Source organism: Triticum dicoccoides, chromosome 7A (assembly GCF_002162155.2).
Source record: "Triticum dicoccoides isolate Atlit2015 ecotype Zavitan chromosome 7A, WEW_v2.0, whole genome shotgun sequence".
In the NCBI taxonomy this organism is placed as follows: Eukaryota; Viridiplantae; Streptophyta; class Magnoliopsida; order Poales; family Poaceae; genus Triticum; species Triticum dicoccoides.
In genome coordinates this window covers 114,638,718-114,647,118 of record NC_041392.1, presented here as the reverse complement: position 1 = coordinate 114,647,118, position 8,401 = coordinate 114,638,718, and the positions used below count along the sequence as shown (strand labels likewise).

Below are 8,401 nucleotides of genomic sequence, written 5' to 3'. Positions count from 1 at the left end.
ACGTGCACACACACACGCACACACACGCAGCAACACACATGCACGTGCACACACACGCAGCAACACACACGCACGCAGCACACACACACACATACACACACACGCAGCAGCAACACACACGCAGGCAGCACATAGGCACGCAACAGCACACACACGCAGCAGCACACATGCACACACACATGCAGCAGCAGAACACATGTGCGCGTGCACCCATACACGCAACAGCACACACGCGCGCGCACACACATACCGCTTGAGGGGCAAAATCGTCTTTTCAGGTGTCATTTAGGTTCAAAATGGACGGAAGTGTCGTATAGGAAATAAAATTTAAGACTAGTGTCAAATAGGGGAGAAAAATATTTTTAATGTCAAATAAGTAATCAGATTTTAAGACAGTGTCAAATAAGAAAGTTTTTCTTTTTTTTATGTGAAGCAACACATCTTCACAAAAACAGGAACTTCATGACCATACCATTTTATTTTCCAAAATGACAAATTGTAACCCAGAAAGGACGATATATATTTGCCGAAATTACGAATGTGTCCTTTAACACAAGTTACACATACAATTTGCTTACATCAAATGATCACCGGATCTTTATGAGTGCCACATGGACACAAATTCAAGAAAGCATGTAACCAACTTTCACATCGAAAATTACTTTTTGCTCAGAAAGACAGATTAGCTCCCTGACTAAGCCATTTTTCGGTCTAAACACAAGGCCACCCTGATCATTAACCATAACTGCTGCTTTATGATGAGTTAAAGAGTTCATAAGCTAAGCTGCAAAATTAACAGGGAAACCTTTTTGCCACATTAATATTTTCTAAAATACTCATCAATTTTGTCACCAGTTTTCAAAAAATTACTTTAAATAAGAAGAAAAAACTACTTTTTCATGTGCACTTCATGTAAGATCCCATGCAACAACACCACACTATCTAAAATGTACATCTTTTTATTAAATGGGGTCTAAACAGGGAAAATTATGTTATCAACTATACTAAAATAGCCATATTATTAATGCTTTTAGTGAGAAAAAAAATAACAACACATTACACAAACATATAGGCATAGACCGTTGTATTTTAGCAGCACCCACACGTTTTAGTGAAAAGTTAAAACCCCATAATTAAATCTGGCGAGATCCATCCTACCATGATAAAACTCATGAAACAAATACAGTAAATCATTTCACAAAAGTAGACCAAAAACGTTGGTAAAACTCAGCAGGGAACCATACTGGACAAGGAACCCTATTGTCTTTCATTTGAAAAACAAGCTACTCCCTCCGATCGCCGACTTAGTATAATTTTGTACTTAGTACAAAGTTGTACTAAGTCGGAAAAAATTAATAGGGATCGGAGGAAGTGCATAATTTATCTAGAGTCCTAAAAATGTTCTGTTATTATCATCCAGATCATAAGGCATGGGGAATCTACAGAAATATTTACTATCATCTAGAAGAAAAATCAGTTTTTAAATAAAATGTTTTAATAGAAATAGAAAGCACTTTCTTCTACTTCTTATAAAACCGTAAGTAATTTAAATTACACCATTAAGAGTCTTCATTAATTTCCTAGCCCTACACTACCATTTTTCTAAAGCACATCAACAACATAAATAATTAAACAAGATTTGGTTAACTAAAGGATCACGATCATCTCCAAGGAAGCAACATAGTTCAATTTGAAAGGCCCTTCAACTTTCTGTTGAGACGTGACAAAATGTAACACAAGAGGGGAATGCTCACAACTAATCCTAGGTATAACTCTCATAAGCACCAAAGCAAACATATGTTTCGAAGACAAAGAAACAAGAATCCTATATAGCTTTTCAAAAGTAGGATGTTCTGTATTATTACTTCACATACTCTCCCAGCCATCTCTATTTCTGTATGGTCCCATTGCGCAATAATAGCATTGAAAAGATGCCACCATTTAGGTAATCTTCTATCTAATGAATCCATTCCTTTTTCTAAACATTGAAGCCACCACAAGCTATAATAGGGAAAGCATTATTATCAAAAACATGCACAAGCTCAACTAAGAAGATTTTCTTATATACATATGGAGCACCATAAATGTTAACAAAATTCCATATATCCCGAGACCGAGAGCATTTGTCCTTAGGAGCAATTTGTGCTCGTCACGTCAAGGCTACAAGGGATAAAGGTAGAAACTTCTGTTGTAGTGCTATCACTATTCGCTACAATGTCTGCCATGAAACTAACAATTCCAGTTAGATATGAAAGTGAAACTGAAGCACCAGGACCTAAGTCTAAAACTTTTATTTTCCAGTTCATTTAAATTAAAACACCACCTTTTAGTTTCTTGAACACCTAAATATCTCAACATGTAATCGCGAATAGCATTTCTGAGGAAATTCCTCCTTACTTCCTCATCTAGCCCTCTGGCATTTCAGAACATGCCTGCCATCAGAATACTATTGTCCTACCTCTACCCCATAGGAAAATCTCTACCCTAGTTCCTCTCAATTAAAAATTTCTTACTCATAAGACTAGCCAATCCCTGTACTACATCATCTAAAAAACCATCTTTATCTGAAAATAACTCCTGAATAAGCTCAATATCTGAACTATTTAACATAGAAGTACCACACTCAGGCTCCTTTTTACCTTTTTCACTAGTAGAATGGGAAATGTTGCCTCTAGCATCCTCTAAATCTCAAATATTTTGAATAGTTTTCTCTACTTCTATTGGATTACGTCCTAGTTTCACACCAACTCTACTGTAGCATATGCATGCTGTAAAGTAGCATCCTTAATTTTTGATATTTACTATATTCTTGAAAAGTGGGTAACCGCTCCCCTCCTACCATCTACCGATAGTTCTCATTTTTGGTGTATGCATGTTTCTACAGCAGAGGAGCTCATGAACAAGAATGCACTCGTGCAAGCAATCATCTGGCCTCAGACATCAGCAGAGGTTGAGTTATTTGCTAGCATGGCGAAACACAACAATATCCCCGATTCTTTCTCTCTCTGCCACCATGCCAACATCGAGTTCTTCACAAGGATGCTTCTTCTTGCACACCGCAGCCAACAGCAACTCTCAGCTGGCCACGCCTATTGCGGCCATTCTCGAGGCATTCGCGTGGCACTCCGCCATCCTGTTGCACGAGGACTCACCCTATGGCATCAGCATTCTCTCGGCACTGGTCCACGCGTTCCAGGGGTCACGCGGCCTAACAGATTCTGTGGCTGTGCCCGCCGATGCAACAGACAGCCGCCTCGACGTGGCACTCCTTGCCATCAAGGCCATGCCGGCACGGGTGTACATCGTGCACATGCTCCCCGCTCTAGCGGTCCGCCTCTTTCACCGGGCCATGGTCCTGGGCATGATGTCGGAGGGGTATGTCTGGATCAGCACCACCGACATTGGTGAAGCTGCGTACAACCTCGGTGGCATTGATAACATGCAGGGTGTTGTCAGCCTGCGGCCTCATGTGCAGGAAACAGACCAAGTCAAGAGCTTCTCAAGACGAATGAATGTAAGGCTTAGCCAGGATAGCACTGCTACCGATGACCCGAGTGCCCCCATGTCTCTGATATGGTTGTATGACACAGCATGGGCAGCTGCGGCTGCAGCTGAGGTTTCCTTCCGATCAGCAGAACGAACTACATTTCTTGATGCTCTGGTCGCTGCCAACTTCGACGGCCTGGCAGGAAGGTTCAGGCTGGTCGATGGGCAGCGACAAGTCTTGGCGTACGAGATCGTGAATGCCTTCAGCAAAGGTGAAAGGACGGTGGGTTTCTGGACGCCTGGGTCTGGGATCACGACGAGCTTGGACCTCAAGAGTGCAGGCAAAGAGCTGAAACAGATAGTCTGGCCAGGCGAAACGGCCGCCGTGCCGATCGGGTGGAGCATGTCACCAAACGGCCGACTACTTCGCGTCGCCGTCCCGGTGAAGCGTGGATTCAGCCAATTCGTGGAGATCTCCAGCAACCCGAGCAGCGCCACCGAGAGAGTGACAGGCTACTGCATAGATGTGTTCCACGCCGTCATGACAAAGCTGAAGTATCCAGTTGTGTACAGTTATGTGCCAGTTAATGACAGCTCTGACTCCGAGTCATACGAAAGGCTTGTAGAGCTGGTGCCTGACAAGGTTAGTAGGAGCATGGTAACAGTCTAGCACTGAACTTTTTTACGTGATAGTTCTAGTAATACTTGTGCCTAGAGATTAACAAGTTGAACTTTGTTGAAGTCGTCTTCGCAGAAGGCGGACGCGGTGGTTGGGGACGTCACGATCACCGCGAGCAGGATGAAGCTGGTTTCCTTCACGTTGCCGTTCGCCGACACAGGCTGGTCAATGATCGTGGCAGAGCAAGACAACAGCAACAGCATGTGGATCTTCGTGAAGCCGCTGACATCGGGACTCTGGCTCACCAGTCTTGCCTTCTTCTTCTTCACCGGTTTCGTCGTGTGGGCAATCGAGCACAAAGACAACCCTCGATTCCATGGCACACCGTGGAATCAATTCGGCATCCTCATGTACTTCGCATTCTCGACCATGGTCTTCTCCCACAGTAAAGCACCACCACATCCCATCGCTTTTTTCTACCTACAGATACTGCATGTATATGTAGCAGCGGAAAAAAACACGCTATAGCAAAATAGCACCGGCCTAAAATCCGCTATTAGTGTGCTATATTGTTCGTGCTATTAGCGGTCAGCGAGTCATTCCTTAGCATGTTGTAGCGTGCTATTTTTTTCAGTGATATGTAGACTAGAACTAATAGTTTGCAGCACTTGCTTGCAGAGGAGAAGCTGGAGAGCAACCTATCAAAGTTCGTGGTCATCATGTGGGTGTTTGTTGTGCTGATCCTGACGACAAGCTACACGGCAAACCTGTCCTCGATACTGACGATACGGCACCTCCAACCAGCGATTAACAACCTGAGAGAGTGGGACTATGTGGGGTATCAGGAGGGTTCCTTCATCGGGGGCATCCTCAAGGAGATGGGCTTCGAAGAGGCGAGGTTGAGGACGTACTCCTCCATGGATCAATACGCCGGCGCCCTCAAGAAAGGGTCGGACAACGGAGGCATCACGGCGATCTTCGATGAGGTGCCATACCTGAGGCTCTTCCTGTCACGCTATTGTGAAGGCTACTCCATGGCCGGTCCGACCTACAAGAGCGGCGGGTTTGGATTCGTATGTGTTCCCAACATTTTTTATACCCATTTCAGTATCGAATGTTTACTTACGAATATGGAACAACTATAAGTTTTCATGTTATTCAGGTTTTCCCAATGGGATCCCCTCTGGCGGTGGATGTGTCGCGTGCCATCCTGGAGCTGGCGGAGGAGGATAAGCTTGCCCGCATCGAGAACAAGTGGTTCGGCCACCCCGGGGCGTGCGTGGGTAGGGGCAACGGCGGGGCCGACGCTAGGCTGGGGCTGTGGAGATTCGGTGGGCTGTTCCTCACCAACGGTATCGTCTCGTGCCTCATGCTCCTTATCCACCTCGCTAAGTTTGTCTAAGAGGAGCGCGGCGAGCCCAGTGCCGACGCCGATGCAGAGCTCTCGGTCGCAGCGGGAGCACTGACATGGCTACGTGCGTGTCTCCGGTGCTTCGACGCCTTCCAGGGGCCACGAGGCCAGCCCGTGAGCAACAGCCGCCGGGTGGATGAGCCAAATCATCAGGGTCTGGCCGACGGATCTACAGAGCAAGAAGGAGCCACGGGAGACTCTATAGTCTCTGCTCCCGTGGATTACTCGGATTATCGGAGAAACTCTGCTTCTGCCCCTGTTCCGGAACAAATCTTAGCACCCATAGGTGCCGTTTGATAGGGTGGCCGGTTCATGAACATATGGCAGCCTCGGCGTCCATATAATGCAGGATATATATAGATGATAGATAGACTCATCTTGGTACGCTTGGCTTAGAAATCTAAATATATCAGGTACTTACTAAAGTAAGAAACTAAAGTGGATAGTTGATAGGCAATGTTCTGTTCCAGAACTGTGACAATCACATCAGATATAAGAAAAGAAATTGCATACACTATATTAGCTGATTAAAAAGGCTTGCTGTGATAGAAGGAAATATTGCCATTAGCACATTGAGAAATATAAGCTTGCCTCTAGAAACTAAGTCAAGGTTCCTATGTATTCTGTTCGGTGCGAAGTTGGAAATTAACCTTTTTACACCAGAGTGAAAAACGCGTGGCTCAGTTACTCGGAATTTTGCATCCCTGGAAAAGGCAGAACCTATAATGTAGACAATTCTTGCTGACCTTAACTATAATAATTACCGAAATAACACAGCAGGTTCAGGAAAAAGGAAAAAAAAAAGAGCAGTGGTTAATTTGATGGAAGAACAGGATGACTAGAAAATTGATTCCTACTTGAAGAGTGCCTAATCACATGGATAAGCTCACATTAGGACAACCTTGCGGAAGACATTGCACTAAATGATTAAGATGTGGAAAGAACTCTTGTTGCTAGAGGAACTGCTAGGTCCGTGAGGGTAAAATTAACGTGCAGCTCTGTGTTTTTTTTTTTTTTGCCAACAACGACAACTTTTTGCAATGCATTTATCTAAAGGGAAATGATTGGGGCCGGCGCACCGGCCGAACCACTCGGCCGGTCGCGCGCGGCCTGTGCGATCCCCTTTTCATCGGCCCACAAATTGCTCGCCATTAACGCCCCACGCGGCTGCGCTGCTTCCTCTCTCTCTATTTCATCTCGCCGGTCTCTATCTCAGTTGGCCGTCGCCGTTCGCCGCCCCCGCCGGCCGTCCTCATCGTCGGTGGCCACCCGCGCCGGCCGTCCCCGTGGCCGTTCGCCGTCCTCGCTCGCCGGCCCCGGCGGAAGCTGGAACCGCGTCGTGGCCTGCTGCAACCCGTGCCCAGGAGAGCTGCCATCATGGATGGCGAGCATGGTGAACGGCGAGCTGCGAGGACGGCGGCGCTCGCGCTGCAGACATGGCGGAGGCATTGCAGAACCTGCCGCACACCCTCATGCTACAACCGTTTAATCAAAATGCTTCAAACCAAGATGAAAAAAGCGTCAACCAGATACATCAAAAGCTGCAAGCAGTCATTGCCATGGCGGAGTGCTACAACCGTCGACATAAAATGCTACAACCCTTGATGAAAAAGCTTCAACCCGAAACGATAGAGAAAGCATTAACCAAGGCTGCTACAAAGAAAAAAGCTGCAACCATTTGATAGAAAAGCTTCGATCGTAGATGAAAAAAGCTTCAACCAGATACATCAAAAGCTGCAAGCAGTCATTGCCATGGCGGAGTGCTACAACCGTCGACATAAAATGCTACAACCCTTGATAAAAAAGTTTCAACCCGAAACGATAGAGAAAGCATTAACCAAGGCTGTTTACAAGAAAAAAGCTGCAACCATTTGATAGAAAAGCTTCGACCGTAGATGAAAAAAGCTACAACCATTGAAAAAGAAAGCTACAAACATACACTGCATAACCAGAAAAGTTGCATCCGTTGTAGAGAAAGCTTCAATCATATGTGCGAAATGCTTCAACCTGCGCGTGTCGCCACCGAGCCGCAATCACAGTGGTTGGCTGGCGGCCGTCGCCGACGCAATTTCCTGCAGCCATGAGCATCAACGGCGAGGGGCGGCGGCGGAGCTATAACCGGGGAGAGCTATAAGCGTCGCCGCTGCAAGCTGCAACCAGCAGATGATAGTTGGAAGCGGCGATGGGGACGGGGCGGCGAGGGTTGGAAGCGGTGACGGGGACGGGCGGCGAGGGTTGGAAGCGGCGGCGGAGACGGGCGGCGAGGGTGTGGACGGGCGGCGAGGGATAGAAGACGCGGCGCGGCGCAGCCCAAGCGAGGGGATCGTGCCGAGGAAGAAGAAGCTGGGGGCGAGTTTTTTTTTTTTTGCTCCAGATCCAACCGCGCACGCCTCGCATCGAACGGCTAGGGCTGGACCGGCCGAACGTTTCGGCCGGTGCGCCGGCGCCTAGCATCGCCCTTATCTAAAACCACCACCTTGGCAAGCAAACAATTCAGCAAACACTTGGAGTGCGTTGCCTACCTGAGGGAAATACGGAAGCACGGGAGGAAGGATTGGAACTGGGCAAGGAAGAGAAGCTGCTATTGGCTGGACAGAGTAGCTCAGCTCGAGGTAAATCAGCGTGGTGAGCTCAGGGCCGACGCCCACGCAGAGCTCGCGGTCGCGGCAGAAGCGCTGACAGGCTACGTGCGTGGCTCCGGGCGCTTCGACAACTTCCAGGCCAGGGGCCGCGAGGCCAGCCCACGAGCAACGGCGATGTGCGGCGGATGCCTTGTGCTACTGCTGTTGCGAGGCCGGTGACCGCCTTGGATGTGACAGCATGCCATCGAGGGAGGCGAGCAGCAGAGAGAAGGCGTGCCGGGGGACACTAGGGGATTCTATTTT

General features: G+C 47.4%; 1 pseudogene; it reads left to right on the top strand.

Annotated features, from left to right (window-relative positions):
- Nucleotides 1-5,507, top strand: part of LOC119333228 — a 62,109-nt pseudogene extending 56,602 nt beyond the window's left edge.
- The last annotated feature ends 2,894 nt before the right edge of the window (nucleotides 5,508-8,401 follow it).